Raw genomic sequence first — 18727 nt, forward strand, 5'->3', positions numbered from 1 at the left:
AAATAACAATAGAAGCTTTTATCCCAGCACATGTCTTGGTCTCTTTCCTTCTGTGTTTGTCTCTGCTGCTATGTATATCTCTGTCTAGCTCTCTCTGTGTCTCTTCCTGTTTTCGCCATTTTTGTTTTTCTTTCTGTGTCCCTCAGTTCCTTGCCTCTTCTGTCTGGTATTATACATGTGTCTGTATCTTTTTTGTGGTCTTTTCCTTGTTTTTGTCAATATGTCTTTGAATTTTTCTGTTTTGTTTGTCTCTGTCCATTTCTGTTTCTCTAACACCCCACCTGCTACTACCTGGAAGTCTTCTACTCTGAAGTTCTTTCAAAGCCTTACTTAAACTGTAACTCAAAGTATTTCCTGGGTCTTTTCAAGTTGGAACATCTGAAAACCTTGTAACTGACAAAAACCAATTTTCCAGGGGGATGTGACATCCACCGACTATGGTATAGGGTATGAACTGGAATCTTCAGACACTCTGAATGTTTATTTTGCATGATAAGGCATAAATATATAAAAGATGACAACGAGAATTTCTCTAACTTTGGCTTCAAAGGACACAAGCAAAATGTTGCCCAAAGGAGTGACTGCACCCAGTTGCATTCCTAACATAATTTATCAATGAATAATTCAAGAGTCAATTCTGATACTATCATAGAGGAAACTACTTAAGGCCTGAGAGATACAGGCCTTAAGATTCATATGTAAGTATAAGATTCATATGTAAATATAAATGGACTGAAACTTAAGCCATCTAATAGTAATGCCAACTATTTTTTCAATGCCCATTGTTAGGCAAATGTCTTATATACATTAACTTATTTAATTCCCAAACCACATTTTGTAGGGATGACAACTGAGGTTAAAGATGGGTAATAAACTTCCTGATCAGCCAACCCCACAGGGGGAGATTAGGATTTCAATTTAGGTGTAGTCTGATTCCAAAGCCTGAGCTCCTAACTTCTCCAACATTTCTCAAATTTACCAATGCTTAGGAATTCCTTGGGTGCCCATAATGCCTTCAGATTTCTGGAACACGGCCTAAACCTACTAAATCTCAGGGTAAGGTCTGGGAATCTACTTGTCTAAAAAAATGACTGATTGTTAGAACTGTTTGTGAAACAATGCACTACACTAAATAGCTTCCCTAACCATGATGTTTGTGAAGATGGAATTCCATTTCTTTGACTACCTTCTTCTATTTAGTACCTCTCAGCATCTCCTGGCTAGAGAATTCAAATTTGTCTTACATTCTTCATTCGATCCATTATTTAAAATGTATAAAAGTACTCACCTTGGAGATGTTTCAGTTTTGACCTGAATTTTGACCAAAGTCAATAAAGAGATGGATCTTCAGTGGTGAATTGAAAGTGATTAGATGAGTATGTTGTGTTTATGTGGAGAGAAAAAAGAGGGCAAAAATCTTGATATTTTTAAAATCATATCTTTCGTGTAGGCAACTATTTCACCATTTTATAGCTCAGCCCTTATAATAAAAGGAATTTTCTTTCAATTAATGGACTTAACACTGATAATAGTAAACACCAAGAAAATTTGCAGGCTAAAAATACAAATTAAGAATGACGTACCTGGCAACACTCCAGCTGCAGCCCCTGTGGTGCACGCGCAGTATCCAGCCTGCCCTGATGCTCCCCACAGACACCACAGGCTTTCAGAATGGTCAACAGGGGACCTGCATATGGCCTGAGCCGGGAAGTACAACAGAAGGTTGAGAAACAGTATGACTCTTACCTGGAGCAGGTCCTGATCCAGTGGATCACCACCCAGTGCCGAAAGGATGTGGGCCGGCCCCAGCCTGGGAGTGAGAACTTCCAGAACTGGCTCAAAGATGGCACGGTGCTGTGTGAGCTCATCAATGGGCTGTACCTTGAGGGGCAGGCCCCAGTGAAGAAGATCCAGGCCTCCACCATGGCCTTCAAGCAGATGGAGCAGATCTCTCAGTTCCTGCAAGCGGCTGAGCGCTACGGCATCAAGACCACTGACATCTTTCAAACTGTGGATCTCTTATAAGGAAAGAACATGGCCTGTGTACAGTGGACACTGATGAACCTGGGTGGGCTGGCTGTGGCCCGGGATGATGGGCTCTTCTCTGGGGATTCCAACTGGTTTCCTAAGAAATCCAAGGAGAACCCTAGGAACTTCTTGGACAACCAGCTGCAAGAGGGCAAGAATGTGATCGGGTCACAGATGGGCATCAACCGAGGGGCATCTCAGGCAGGGATGACTGGTGACAGGATGCCACGCCAGATCCTCTGATCCTGCCCCGCCCTGCTGCCCTCCCATGAATGGTTAATATATATGTATATACGTTTTAGCAGTGACATTCCCTTGAGAGTCTCCGGAGCTCTCAAGCTCCCCTCTGCCAGGGCGGGGACCCAGTCTTTCCTGTCACCTGTGGGGGTGCCTGATGGAACCTCTCCCCCTGCGCTTATTAATACATTCCTCCCCCACGCCCATCAAAACTGGACCAACTTTTCCCCTGGAACCAAAATTTGGGAGGTCTTAGCCTTCCGCTCCCCACCATTCCTGTCCTCTTTCTCTGGCCTCTCCTGACCCTGAGCTCTGTGCTCTCAGCGGTCCTTGGCTCAGAGTCAGGGATGCTGCCTTCTGGCCTGGGGTTGGACTGGCCTTCCTTCCACAAGTATGCCTGTCCCGAAGCTGTGGCTGCAGGGACTTAATTTATAGGGAGGGCCTTGTGGCGACTGCCGCTCCAGCCACAGCTGCTGCGCTGTGCTCACCACACATCTGGGGCAGCCTTCCCTGCAGAGGCCCTCTTGGTTTCTCATTTTCCATTCCCCTCACTATGGCTCAGGGATGGGGCTGAGGGAAGAGAAGAAGGAGGGCTGCCCACCACGATCTGGGGCTTGAGGAATATGAGTTTGCTGATTTAAACAAATAATCATGGTCGTTTTGGGGGAAAAAAAAAAGAAAAGAATGACATACCTATAACTTATTCACTATTGGCCTTATGCTGAGATTTACATGAATCTTCTCACTGAATACTCACAACAAATTTGTGAAGTAGCTTTTTAATTATCTACATTTTATAGATGGCAAGAGTGAGTTAGATAAATGTGTTGTCCAAGATCTAAGATTCCAACCCAAGTTTATGACTAGTGTATGCCCTTAACACTCTGCTGCCCAGCCTCCATTACAAATAGATCGAAGAAAAATTTAGGTAAATTTAATGATTATAGATCCCTAATGAGATATAAAAGGTTGCTTTAGGATATTAAAAGTGTTTTGAAAAATATTATAAAGTCATTACTTTGAAGGAAGGACACAGGGTTCTTACACACACAAAAAAATCCCGTGATGACACTGATTTGATCTAGTATAGCATTTCCTGGGTTCTTATTTTTTATTAGCAGCTAATTCTTTTAGTCTGGATACCATTCAGATCAACTGTTTTGAATCCACTATGGATTCAGAACCCTTTGTCTGAATCTCCAAAATCCCAAATTTATAAACTTTAAGATATACATTTTTAAAAATTTCCTCTATGGTAATCAAAGATTCCCGAAAAGTAGAGAGATGCGGGGAGGAGGCTCGAAGACATTCTTTTTCTTTTTTGTGTTTATTTTTCCCAGTACTGGGGATTAAAACCAAGGTCTTTGCACAGATCTACATTCCCACCTAGCCCCGCCCCCTTTTATTGCATGACAGGGTCTTGATAAATTGCTAGATTGCCCAGACTGGGCTCAAACATCCTATTCTCCTGTCTAAGCCTCCCACAGTGCTGGGATTACAGTTGTATACCACACCTGAATTCTTTTCCTTTCTTGAATTCTCCCCTATTCCTAAAATTTTTCTCCTCTTTATGTGCTATGATTTATATCTGGATGTCCCCCCAAAGCCTCACACACTCATAGACAGGGGTTTTGGGAGGTGATTGACTCATGGGAACATGATACTCATTGGTAGTCTACTGATGAACTTATAGCTAAATGTGATCTTAGGAAGTGGAGCCTGGTCAAAGAAAATGGATCACTGGGGGTGTAGCCTGGAAGGTTATATCTCCCTTTCTCTCCCCTTGAACTCTTTCTGTTCCCTGCCTTCCATGCCACTAGATGCCCTTTGCCATGCTGCCCTGCCTTGGAGCCAGCTGACTATGGACTGAAATATCTACAAACTGTGAGCCAAAATAAACCTTTCTTTCTTTAAATTGTGGGTGTTGTGTATTGTGTCTCAGAGATGAGAAAATGACTAAGACATTATGCAAGAAGCTATAATAGTGTGATACAGCATATAATAAAAATGCTTCTCAACTAGAAGTACAAGATATTTGATGTATATGTATAAGTACCTTTTTAACGATTCTTTTCAACTCATAAAGCTCTGCCAAAATTATATATTCTTAAAAAAAATCTTTATAGCTTTCAAATATTGTATCTGAATGCTTATACCTTCCAAATGTAGAATTCCTTTCTTCTACTCAAACTATACAAGTAAAATTAGATCAGAATTTTTTTACACTTTCAAACAGTCATTATCAAAATCACTAAATTTATTGCATTAATCATTAACTGATTTATACAACTTAGTTTACATAACAGAAGAACATTTTTAGTACATATCTGATGTTGACTTATTACCTTTTCTTTTTCAAAATTGTTTTTATTAACAAGGCAATACACAAACTGGATCCAAATTTAACCAGTAAATAATAGCTGTTCGTCTTTCCCACATTTTCCCTGCCAGTATACAACCAATTTCAAATATTTTGAGTTTTAGTTCTTCTCTATAAATAACCCATATTCTAAATTAATTACACTTTTTGTATAATAAAATTCATATACTTACCAGCTAGCCTTTACAAATAATGAGCATATCACCAGCACTGCTTCATCTAGACCCTACCCCTTCCATTTTTTCTCAGATGGAAACTGTTTCTGTTTCTGTTTTTGTTCTCTCTCTCTCTCTCTCTGTCTCTACTAACCAGTCTTTGGGGCAGTGTAACTTCTAGCTCTATTGTCCAGGCCCTCTAACTCTTGCCCACTGCCTGGAAACTCTACGTTTGATCTTGTGTTTACAGAGGAGACAAATTAGATTGCTGGAAATACTTGAGAATGTAAATAAGTAGCATTGGACCTTTTTTAAAAATGGAATTTTTTAGTTTTATACATTTCATATACATTGAACTGCACATATTTAAAGTCTACAATTTGAAGGTTTTAAAATATGTATACACCCATGAAACCACCCCACAAAGTAACAAATGAACCCATTGCCTCAAAATGTTTTTTATTTGTTTGTTGCTAGAGCTTGAACCCAGGGTATCTGGCATGCTAAGAATGTGCTCTACCACTGAACCACATTCACAGCCACTCCACCCTCAATGTTTTCTTAGATCATCTTGGTTCTCACTGAACTCTTTCCCCAATCCAAAATCCAGTGAGCTGCTTCCTGACACTACAGATTATTTTTTCACAAATACAAGAATACATACAATATGTCTTTTGTGTGATTTCTTTCAGTCAGCATAATTATTTTAAGATTTACTCATTTTATTATGTGGAGCCATAATTCTTTATTTTGGTTACTGAGTTGCTGTCTATTGAATGCATGTACAATAGTGTTGATAGAGAAAAGTTTTAAAGTAAGTTTAGTAGATTAGCTATTAAAGTAGTTGTAGTAGCAAAATAGTTAGTGTATCCCTTTTAAAAGCTTGCCTTAGCCCATTGCTTTTGTTGTTTAAAGTGAAGTTTGTATAGCTCCTATGATCTGTAGCTCCACTATAGATAACATCTTAGCTCTGAAGAACAAAGTGGCAATCCCTGAACAAACTTGTGATATGTGTGCCATAACTGTCATGTGTTTAGGACTGTAATCAGTGACAGAAACCACCTGTGTTTAACCATTTAGCAGAAATTGGAACTTTATTTACTTAACAAAGACCACTAGAGATGAGATAATGACTAACAAAAGTATAAAAGGTGAATAACAAAGAATGAGGGCGCGGACTCTGACGGACCAGTTTCTGGCAGTCCCGCCTGCTTGCAAGTAAACTTTTATTATTTTACCCAAATTCCGCATCGCCATGTATTTCTTTTCATGATTCTGGAACAGTGTGTTTACCCATTCACCTCTTGATGGATATTTTGGTTGTTTCCAGTTTGGAGCTATTACAAATAAATCTGTTAAGAATATCCATGTACAATTTTTTTTTGTGAACACATAGCTTTCTTCTCATGAATAAATATATAGAAATAGAATGGCTAGATTGTATGGCAGGTATATGTCTAGCTGCCAAGTTATTTTTCTAAAGTGGTTGTACTATGTTATATCAGCATTGTCACATCCTTGTCACAGTTGGTATGATCAATCATTTTAATTTTTACCTAATAGGCACATGATAGTATTTCATTGTGATTTATTTTGCATTTCCCAGATGTTTAATGTTGTTTATCAACTTTTCATGTACTTATTAGCCATTCTTTTGTCTTCTTTGATGAAGTGTTTGTTCAAATTCTTTTCCTATTTGTCTCAGAGGTCTTAAGACTATCTTAAGTTCACTAACTCCCTAGAAGGGTTCACAAAACTCAGTAGTAGGTTTTACTCTTGGCTAATATTTACTCATGGTAATATGTACAGAAAAAGTATACAGTAGCAGTGATAGAAAAGCCATGTCTTTTGGGTGGAGTCCTGAGTAGTCAGGCAGAGGCTACCAAATCCTGTCCAAGGGATCTCATAGGACGTATACTTTTTCTCTAGCCAGGAACTGCAGGGACATATTATGTGAAGGTCCTCTGGGAAGGAAAGCCCATTCAGGATCTGGAGTATGCACAGAAGGCTGGCCACATAGCACAGGCTGCTATACAACTAGCTATGGCAACTACAACTCAAGACTTCAACAGTAAAACCAGGTACACAGCATCAGTTTTGATGTTTGGGCAAAGAAAACTGGATAAGATAGCATAATATAGTCCATGGCTCCAGTTGTACACAATATAATCCTTAATCATTAATATAAAGAACCATCCAGTACAGATGTGGTGGCACATGTTGGTAATCCCAGCACACTGGGATACTGAGGTGGAAGGATCACAAGTCTGGGACCAGCTTTAGCAAGATTGTGTCTTAAAATTAAAAATTTTTAAAAGGCTGGGGATATAGTTAATTGCAAAGGTGTAAAGGCCCTGGGTTCAATCCCCAGTGTGAAAAATTTTTTTTCAGGAACCATATTCCCAAAAGTTGTCCAGGGATCGATAATGGCTGCAAGTTTCTCTTAGAGAAATGTAAGGAGTAAGCAACAAGACTACTATATTAGCTCTTTTCTCACACCCATTTTATTACTTTTTTGTTTACTTTTTATTGAGTTTTAGTTCTTTATATGTTTGGAATATAATTATCAAATACATAAGGTGTGACTGAAAATTATAGTGAATACTTAAATTTTTTAAAATGTATTACAGCAAAAGACACATTGCTATCAATCCCCCTTATAATACTCTCCCCCCTCCCCCTAAACACACTTTTTCCATCTTTCTTGCCACTTTCTGAAGCAGTTTTGGAAGTCCTTTTTCATGAGTGTCATTAGTTGCACTGTCATGACTGCCTCAATGTCCTGATTATATTAAAAATGTTTACCTTTCGCAGTCATTTGACTTTGAGGAAGAGCCAGAAGTCACATGGTACTGTATGCAGAGAATAAGGTGAATGAAGACACACTAAAATATTTTCAGAACCCTATCTTTCCATTGGATGACACTTGGCAGTGGCATTCACTGTACTTTTTAATCACACCTCATAAAGACATTCACAAAAGAGGACTTCCAGAAAAGCTGCAGAGTGGCAAGAATGATGGGATAAGTGTGTTCCAAGTGGGAAGGAATATTTTGAGGTGGATTCGTAGCCATGTGTCTTTTATTGTAATAAGTCTTAAAAAATTTAAACACTGTATATTATGATCACTTATATGCTTTGCAAAGATATTCTGTATGTTTCAGCATTGCGTTTTCCTTTTACTCTTCTAAATGTATCTTTTGAATATCAGAAATTTGAAAATTTTGTTTGATAAATTTCAATTTATTAACTTGTTCTGTTATGCATTATGCTTTTGACAATACCAGACAAGTTCAGTGTGGTACGGCCATAGATTGGTATCCAAACCTAAGATCTCAATGATTTACTTTCATATGCTTTCTTCTGAAATTTTATAGTTTTAGATTTTAGGTTTAGGTCTATAATACTTTTAAAGTTAATATTTGTATATGGTTTGACCTTCAGTATTTTAAGGCAAATCTTTGACATTATATCTTTCCCCCCTATAATTACTTCAGTATATATCTCTAGAACATGAGAGTTTTAAAAATATAATTCCAGTGCCTTTATCATAATTATTTACTAGTTTCCAGTACTCAATCTATCTTCTAATTTCCCCAAGTGTCCTAAAAATATATTGTTGTTTACTGAATTAAGACACAAATAATAACAGCATTTTGCATTATGTTGATTTGTTTCTTAAATATCTAGTGATCTAGAAAGAAGGTATGTAGAATGGCTGCTGTGTTTCTGACTTCAATAACTGAATACATAATGGGGCCATTTCCCAGACAGAAAATAGAAAAAGAGGAGCAGGCTTTGGATAGGGATTGGGAGCACAGAGGAAAATAAGTCCAGTTTTGAATGCTGAGACGTGATACATTTTAAAAGCTTGTACAGATGTCCAGAGCACAATTCAAAGTATGGATTTGGAGACCAAGAGAGATGTGGGCTACAGCTTATATAGACATGACAGTCATTAATTATATGAGTGAGTGATAGTTGAAGCCATGGGCATGGATAATAATGCCTAGGGAATTTTTTTTATTATTTTTATTATTACAAGTTTGCAGTACATAATGACTACATTCATTGGGGGAGTTGATACATGTACATAACACATCTCAACTCTTTTTTCATCCCCTCCCCACCCCCACCACTTCTTGGACAAGCCTAGGGAATATTTAAAGAATGAAGAAAGAGGAAGATAAAAAACAAAGCCCTGAGAAACACCATAATTTAAGAAGGAGGCAGAAACAATCAATTTTTACAATGTATGGTAAGTACACAATAATGGTATACATAAAATACTCCAGTGACTCAAAATGAGAAGATTCAACTTTGTGGAATGATATCATCATAAAAAGTTTTACTTTGTTGGCCACAGACTTCTAGTCTTAATTGACAGATTCAGTAGAGTAGCTGAATGCAAGGGTAACACTCAAAAAGCAATAGCCTTCTTATACACAAATAACAGACTCACTGAGAGAGAAATTAGGGAAACAACTCCATTTACAATCACATCCAAAAAAATGAAATATCTAGGAATCAGTCTAACAAAGGAAGCAAAAGACCTCTACACTGAAAACCACAGCACTCTGAAAAAGAGATTGAAGAGGATATAAGAAAATGGAAAGACATCCCTAGTTCCTGGGTAGGAAGAACCAATATAGTGAAAATGGCCAAACTTCCAAAACTACTACATAGATTTAATGCAATGCCGATTGAAATTCCAACAATATATTTCACAGAACTGGAGAAAACAATCCAAAAATTCATTTGGAACCAGAAGAGAATAGCAAAAGCAATCCTAAGCAACAGAGACATGGCAGGGGGAATCACAATCCCCACTTTGAAACTATACTACAAAGCTACTGTGATAAAAACACCATGGTAATGGCAAAGAAACAGACCTGAGGAACAGTGGAATAGATTAGAAGATGCAGAAACAACTCCAGACATGCTCAGTCACCTCATCTTCGACAAAGGAGCCAACTACCATCATCAGAGGAGAGATAGCCTATTTAATAAATGGTGTTGGAAAAACTGGATTTCAATCTGCCAAAGATTAAAACTAGACCCATATCTATCACCATGCAGTAAACTAAGATCGAAGTGGTTTAAAGATCTAAATATTAAACCAGAATCACTAAACTTGCTGGAAGATAAGTTAGGTAGAACTCTTGAACACATTGGCATAGGAAAAGACTTTATGAACAAAATCTCAATAGCACGGGAACTAGCACAAAGAATCAACAACTGGAATCTCATCTCATTAAAAAGCTCCTGCACTGCAAGAGAAACCACCAACAGAGCTAAGAGACAACCTACAATGTGGGAAAAAAATTTTAGCAGCTGTACCTCAGACAAAGGACTACTATCTAGAATATATAAAGAACTGGGAAAAATCAGACCCCCCAAATTTAAAGACCCAATTCAAAAATGGGCATCTGAAATGAACAGACATGTCTCAGACAAAGAAGTAAAAGCAGCAAATAAACATATGAAAAAATGTTCAACATCACTGGTCATTGGAGAGATGCAGATGAAAACAACCCTGAGATTCCACCTCACCCCAGAAAGAATGGCTGCTATCAAGAAATCAACCAATAACAAATGCTGGCAGGGTGTGGAGAGAAAGGAACCCTGCTCCACTGCTGGTGGGAGTGTAGACTGGTGCAACCACTGTGGAAATCAGTATGGAGATACCTCAAAGAACTAGGACTAGAGGTTCCATTCGACCCAGCTATCGCCCTGCTGGGGATCTTCCCCAAAGAATTAAAGGAATCATCCCACAGTGATATATGTGCACCCATGTTTATAGCGGCACAGTTTGTAATAGCTAAAGCTTGGAAACAGCCCAAGTGTCCATCAACTGGAAACTGGATATAGAAGATGTGGTTTTTTTATAAAATGGAGTACTACTCAGCCATTAAGAACGAGAAAGTAGAGACATGTATACCTAAATGGATGCATATTGAGGCCATACTCATAAGTGAAATAAATAGGACACACATGTTTAAATACCGAATAGTTTCTCTAGTGTGGGAAACTGAAAGTGTAAATAAGGGTTAAAATGATTAAAACGAATAAGTGATAATTTGAAATAGGAAGAAAAGGTCCAAAGGGGTAGGGGTGGTGGGAGGGGAAGGGGAAAGGAAAGAAGGGAAAGAAAAAGTTATGAGAAAAGTAAAAAATGGAAAGGAATTCTATGTAAATAGGGAAGGGTGGAGGGGGTGAAGGGCACACAGATAATGGGGAAAAAATAAGAACCAAGATACATCATGTACAGGTACAAACACCCAATGATAAATGTAAATGTATTTATTGTATACCTAAAATGTACCAATTAAGAAATTTAAACCAAAAAAAAAAAAAAAGTTTTACTTTGGTTTGGATACCGAAGGTTGTAGTATTCCAATGGAATGAAAGACCGAAAAAAAGCAGAGAAACTCACCTATTTTACAAAGAAATCAGAACTTCAAATAAGACCTCTCTCAACCATCTCTCATCCCCCCATGCTCACATTCATAGCAGTGTCCCTCAAAGTGTGGTCAATAGCTCCGTGGCATGAGTATCATGTACAGTTTTTATCAAAATGAAATCACTGACTAAATTTTGTACAAAATAATTTAAGATGTGAACATGGCGTGGAGACAAAAGGCTTTGGAGTTGATGAGGTCAAACAATTGTGACCTTCAAATTGCCAGCTTTAGAAGCAGGACAATGAGAAAGCTGGGGGGACAGAAAGATTATGTAAGAGTATAATTGACTCAATCTGTTTTCTCTTATTAGAAAGGAAAAATGAAGCAAAATATTTTTTGTTTGTTTGTTTTTGGGGGGTTTTTTTGGTACCAGGGATTGAACTCAGGACGAACCAAAATAGACTAAGAGAGGGGTAGTCTTTCTCTTGGCTGGTCCCAAGTCAACCAGGTAGTACATGCAGTCACTTTGATGAAAAAGAAATCAACATTTGATGTGGTTGATTTGATGTGGTCATTAAAACAACAACCACACAGCCAAAAATTACCTTGATTTTGTTTTCACTTTTCAGTTGGTTATCTGGCACGTTCTCAGCTTCTCCCTAATGAACTGCTTTTACCTGAAGTCACTAAATAGTCCTTCATTTTGTAAGTAATGGTATATTTTGTAAGTAATGGTAAAATATCCTTGTTCCTGTCATTTTTATACTGAGATGAAGAAATCTGCTATTAAGTAAAAAAAAAAATCTTTTACATGTATGTCTTCATAAAAAGGTAGATAACCATAAGTTTGAAAATTTATTATTTCAAGTAGATGGTCAACTAGATTACTCATGGAAATTAACTTACTTGTGTCTTTATAGAATACCAGGGCTATACTCTCAAACTAAATCTGATAACCTATGAATACTCTGCTATGGCTAAAAAGATTCTTTCTGTGAGAAATCTGCTAAAGTGTTTTGTAAATTATTCTGTCAAAGTAGCTATCTACATGGCTTTCCAGAGTTGGGTATATCTTGTTATTGAACTTTAAAAGATTGTAACTTATTACTTTGCTTTTTGGAAAAGCTGTGACTATTTCTATTCATTCCTTGTAACTTTTATTTTAAAAAAATCAAAGAAAGCAATTACCTCCTTTAACAAAAACACTGTACCAGGCTCTTGCCTATGATAAAATTAATTTAATTCTGATTTGAAAATTAAACATGAAGAATGATAAAATTTCATAAGAGAACTAGCTCTTTGTGCATCTAAAATCCATATGTAATTCATGGTTTTCTAAGATAAATATCCTGTCCCACACATTGTGCTAGTAAGTAAATAATGCACGAAGAGCAAATGATGGTCCCTAGCGAAACAGAAATTTGAAGATTCTTTAGGAAGTATAAGAAGTGTGAAGGGGAAGTAAACTGTCACTTTTGCTATGATTCCTCTACCCAGGAGCCGAGACATTGTGTTGTTAAAGAAAAAAGAAAAACAAACAAACAAACCCAGGAAACCGAAAGAGAGGAGAGCCAGAGAATAAGAAACCATCAGTATGTGTGAAAATTTCTGTGAGGGAAAGAAACTAAAGAAACAGTGGTCACTGTAGAATTACATTTTCTGCAGTGATACATAAGAACCAGAGTAAAAAAGTGGTGCTATAACATGATTCATTATCAAGTACTATATCACTGAGATAGCAGTTATCTATTTTACTAAATTTGTCCTGAAAATCTGATACACTTCAAGAAGCATTCAGTTATTCTAAACTATTTTTCATAATGCCACCATTTTTCCTGATAACCAAGGATAAATTTGTCACAAATTTCTACATACACCAGTGATTCTTCATTTCAGACCTCTTTTCTCTTTGCTCTTTCATAGATACTATTAGAAGCAGAAGGAGAGGTTTTAGGTCTATAAATGCCATAAAGCAAAGACAAGAGAATCCTCTTTGGAGTTGGGTATTCAAAATGGTATTCTAATGAGTGTATCAAACAATGAGAAACTGCCATGACAAATGCTAACAACTTAAGGACAAAGTTGCCAAGGGTTAATAAGCTTATTTCATAAAGTTATCAACTTTTGCTTCTTATAGATTTCTTCTTGCTCAGTTTTCTTGGAAAAAAAATATATAGCTATATGATTTAGCTTTGAAATACGTAAAATGAGAAAGTTGAACTAAATTGTTTTTATAGTCCTTGTCAGGAACATCGAAGGGTTTGAGATTTTACACTATGTAACAAGTTACCCACAGTTTCATAGATTCTGGCAGAAGACACAGCACTCCAGGGCCAGAGGTAAAGAACAGTGTGTTAACACTAGCAATAACAGTAGCCAGAGTATCAGCATTTGTACCAGCTCCCTGAGGCCCAGTTCCCATGGGATGCTGCAAACAAGACTAGAAGATATCTTCCTGTACAGTAGGGTATATTATGACAGGAATCCTGAATTTATCATTTATAATAGGTGATAAGTTCTAGAGTGAAACACTAGCTCCATTTTTCATGGTTGTTCAATATACAGTCTTTTAAAAACTAAGATATAATTCACACTACATAACCCATTGAAAATTTATATTGAATTTTGTATATATCCACAAAATTGTGCAACCATCATCACTCTATAATTCCAGAACATTTTCTATTATCTGAAAAATAAACCTTATACTCATTAATTTCCCCTTCTCCTGAACTCCTGGGGATCACTAATCTGCTTTTGTCCTTATGCATTTGCCTATTGTGGACATTTCACATAAATGATATCATACAATGTGTGGCTTTTTGTGACTAGCTTCTTTCACTTTGCATAATGTTTTCAAGGTTCATCTATGTTGTAACATGAGTCAGTTCTTTATTTTTTATAGCAGGATAATATTTCACTGTATGAGTCTACCACATTTTGTTTGTCCATTCATAAATTGATGGACATTTGGGTTCTCTTTTTTAGCAACTATAAATAAAAGGAATATAAACATTCATATAAGTTTCTATGAAGGCATCTATTTTCTATTCTCTTTTTTTTTTTTTTTTTGGTACTGGGGATCGAACTCGGGGCAGTGAAAGCACTGAGCTAAAGCCCCGGCCCTATTTTCTATTCTCTTGAATAATATAACTAAGAGTGGAGTTTCTGAGTCTAATGGAACACTATGTTAAACTTTTTTTTAAATTCATTAAGTTTATTGGTACATTTTAGGTATACAATATGATGACAGTCATCATTGGGAATTTGTACCTTTACATGATATATCTTGGTTCTTATTTTTTTCCCCATTCCCCTGCCCTCCCTATTTACAAGGACTTTGTTTATGTTTTTTCCTTTTCTCATATTTATTCTTTCCCTTCTTTCCTTTCCCCTACCCCTCCCACTTCCCCTTCCCATTTGGACCTTTTCTTAAAACTGCTATACCAGGGCCGGGGTTTAGCTCAGTGGTGGTGCTGCTTGCCTCGAAAGTGCAAGGTCCTGAGTTCGATCCCCAGTACTAAAACAATACAAAACAAAACCGCTATACATTTTATATTACTACTACCTGTGAATGAAGATTCCAATTTCTCTACCCCTGGTCAATAGTTATTTCTTATCTATAGTTATTATGGTGGGTGTGAAGTAGTACCTCATTTTGGTTTTGATTTGCATCTTTCTCATGACTAATGATATTGAATATCTTCTCATGTTCGTCTTGGTCATTTCTGTATCCACTTTTGAGAAATAGCTATTCAAATCCTTTGTCTTTTTTTTTTTTTTTACACAGGATTGTCTTTTCATTATTTTTATTGAGTTGTGAGGTAGGCACACTGGTGCATGCCTATAATCACAGCACTTGGGAAGCTGAGACAAAAGTGTCACAGGTTTGAGCACAGCCCAGGCACTTAGTAAATAAAAAGTTAAAAAAATAAGAAAGGTCTAGGGTTGAATCTCAGTGCAAATGCCCTGGGTTCAGTGTCCAATAATCCAAAGAAAAAAGTTTGTTTATTGTTGAGTTGTAAGAGCATTGTATATGTACTAAATACCAGACCATTATCAGATATCAGATATGCAGTTTGCAAATATATTCTGTAGATTGTCTTTTCACTTTTTTGATAGTGTTTGCTGAAAACATGGAAGTAATTTTGATGAAGTTGAATTTGTCTGTTTTTTGGTTCCTTTACCTTTTGATGTCATATATAAGAAACCAAGGTCAGGAATGTCTATATTTTCTTTTAAGAAAATTTAGATTTAGGCTTTCCATTTAGGCCTTTGATCCATTTTGAATTATTTTATTTATGAGTGTGAAATAAGGGTCTATCTTAATTTTTTTCATGTGTATCTGTAGTTGATTCGTCAGTGTTTGTTGAAAACACTTTTCCCATTCAATATTTCCCTTGTCAAAAAAGTCAGTTAACCAGAGCCTGACATGGTGGCACATGCCTGTAATCACAGTACTTGGGAAAGTGTGGCCAGAGGATGACTGTGAGTTCAACACCAGCCTGAACTACACAGTGAGACCCTGTCTCAAAAAAAGGGGGAGGGGCTGGGGATTTAGCTCAGTGGTTCTGAGGCCTGCCTTGCATCACAAGATCCTGAGTTTGATCCCCGGCACCAAAAAAAACAAAAACAAAAAAACAACAAAAAAAACGCAGCTGATGTAAGGTCAGCATATTATAAGGATATCTACATGTCCATGTTTTTTGTGGCACAATTCACAATATCCAAGATATGGAACCAGTTTGGATGCCCATGAATAGAATAATGGATAAAGAAAATACTACATGTTCACACAATGGAGTATTATTTGTCCATAAAGAAGAATGGGTTATGCCATTTGCAGGAAAATGGATGGAATTGGAAATCATAATGTTAAGTAAAATGAGCTAGTCTCAGAAAGACAAGTATCATAAATTTTCCCTCTTATGTGGAATAAAAAAAATGCATGAAAATAGAAGGGAGACTATTATTAGACAAGAGGAAAGGAATAAGGGAAAGGGGTTAGGGGATGTAAGGGAGCAGAATGGGAAGACTGATATGATCAAAATATATTACAAGCATGTGTGAAAATGCCACGCGCCACAATGAAACCTTTTGTTAAACTAATATGCACCAATAAAAATATTAATTCACCAAAGTGATTGGTTTATTTTTGGTTTATCTTTTATGAGTGTACCACACAGTCTTGACTATTAAAACTTTGTACTAAATGCTAAAATCAAGAAGTTGGCAAAAATCCTGCACTCTCCACTTGCTTCTATTCAACGTTGTTCTTAGTTGTTCCACCTTGTGCTATATAGCATAAAAAAGGAGTCAGATGCAACCAGATTGCAAACAATGAAGTAAACCTGTCTCTTTTTTTCCTGTAGAAGACATGATTTTCTGCATTGAAAATCCAGTAATATCTACAAAAAAGCTACTAAAATTCTGAGTTTAGCAAAGTTGTAAGAATCAAAAATCAATATGTGAAAGTCAGTTGTATTTCTACTTTCTAGCAATGAACAATCAGAAAGTAAAAATTTTTCCAATACTGTTTCACAGTAGTATAAAACTATGAAATAGGAATAAATATACAAAAGAGAAACCTTATACTGAAAAGAGAAAATATTGCTGATAGAAATTAGAACAGACCTAAATAAATGAGTACCATTTTCAGAGATTGAAGCACTAAATTTTGCAAGGATGCCAATTCTTTCCAAATTGCTCTGTAGGGTCAGAGTCAATGTATTCCTGGCCAAAGTCCCAGCAGAAAAGCTATATCAGTATCTGCTTTCAAAACTTATTTTAAAATACAGTAATCGGGACTGAGGTCAATTCAAGTCATATAGGTTGTAAGAGACGCGGGGTCCTGGAAGCTGAGGTCATGTATTTGGCCCCAGACGACCCGGGTTGTGGCCAGAGCCTCAGCCCAGACCATCCACATCACCACCCAAGAGCTGCAAGACGCTGTGGCCAAGAAGGAAATTGGGATGAAGCCTCCTCCCAGCTGAAGCGGGTTCAACATTTACCCTCCAGTTCCGGGACAGGAGAGCTCTTTGTGGTGGGCAGGAAAGAAATTTGAAGAGATCCCGATTGCACACATTAAAGCAACCTACAATGACACACTGATCCAAATAGTCTCTTCAATTAACGTGCCCCTTGCCCACACTTCCTGGGGCACGAAAAGAGTTCGGTATGCGAACAAGGGCACAGGCATAGCAACACAGACACAGGATAGCCCCAGCCAGAAAGCTACAGTGAAGGGCGTGACCCACATTCGAGTTGTGAAAGGTCTGGGCCCAGGGCACTGGTCTGCTGGCAAGTGACTGACCACGGGGTCTTGGAAGTTTTCTCAATCACAAACAACACCCCTCACCCAAAGGCTGCTGCCCTAGAAAGGCCTGGATTTTGGGATAACAAATAAACAAAGATGTTCAGCATCATTAGCCATTAAAAACTGCAAATAAAATCACAATGAGATACTGCGTACATCTGAATGGCTAAAATAAAAAAAGAGTGACTTCAAGTGTTGCCAAGGATGTAGAACTGGAACATACATTTCTGGTGGGAATTTAAAATGATGCAAACTCCACTGAGGCCATACTCTTAGGTGAAATAAATAGGACACACATGTGTAAATACCGAATCGTTTCTCTGGTGTGAGAAACTAAAAGTGTAAACAAGGATCAAAATGTATAATTGATACTGTGAAATAGGAAGAGAAGGTCTAAAGGAATAGGGGAAATGGGAGGGATAGGGGAAAAGAAAGAAGGGAAAAGAAAAAATATGAGAAAAGGACAAAAATGGAAACAAATTATTTATAAATAGGGAAGGGTGGAGGGGGTGAAGGGAGGGTGCGGGAATGGGGAAAAAATAAGAACCAAGATACATCATGTAAAGGTACAAGATCCCAATGATGAATATAACTACACTGTATACCTAAAATGTACCAATAAATAAACTTAATAAAAAAATAAAATGATGCAAACTCTCTTTAGAAAGCACTTTGGCAGTTTCTTAAAAAGTTAAACATATACCTAGCATATGACCCAACCACTACACTTCTAGGTATTTTCTCAAAAGAAATGAAAATCTATATATTCACAAAGACATATGTAAATGTTCCTTTCTTATTTTTTCTTTCTTGCTTCCTTCTGTCTCTCTGTTCTTCTTCCTTTCCTTTCTTTTTCTTTCTTTCTTCTCTTTTAATAATAGCACCAGACCCAAATATTTATCAACAAGTGAATGAATAAAAAATTTATGGTGGGGCGGGGATTTAGCTTAGTGGTTCCACAGCCTGCCTCACAAGCACAAGGTCCTGAGTTTGATCCCCGGTACCAAAAAAAAAAGTTATGGTAATGAAAAAGAGGGGTGGGGATAAGGGTATAGCTCAGTGGTAGAGCACTTGCCTAGCATTGGTAAGCCCAGGGTTTGATCCCTAGCACAGCAAAAACAAACAAACAAAAACTGGTATATCCATAAAATGGAATACTATTCAGTAATAAAAATGCAAGAGCATAGATGAATCTCACAATAATTAT

At 37.2% G+C, this 18727-nt stretch overlaps 2 pseudogenes; both read left to right on the forward strand.

Annotated features, from left to right (window-relative positions):
* Positions 1–1592: 1592 nt before the first annotated feature.
* Positions 1593–2326, forward strand: LOC101713100 (transgelin-2 pseudogene; annotated as a pseudogene).
* A 9098-nt stretch (positions 2327–11424) lies between these two features.
* LOC101722881 (small ribosomal subunit protein uS11m pseudogene) lies at positions 11425–17603 on the forward strand (annotated as a pseudogene).
* Positions 17604–18727: the final 1124 nt, after the last annotated feature.

Source organism: Heterocephalus glaber, unplaced genomic scaffold (genome assembly GCF_053883595.1).
Source record: "Heterocephalus glaber isolate CG9 unplaced genomic scaffold, H.glaber_assembly_v1.0 deba00001613, whole genome shotgun sequence".
Classification (NCBI taxonomy): domain Eukaryota; kingdom Metazoa; phylum Chordata; class Mammalia; order Rodentia; family Bathyergidae; genus Heterocephalus; species Heterocephalus glaber.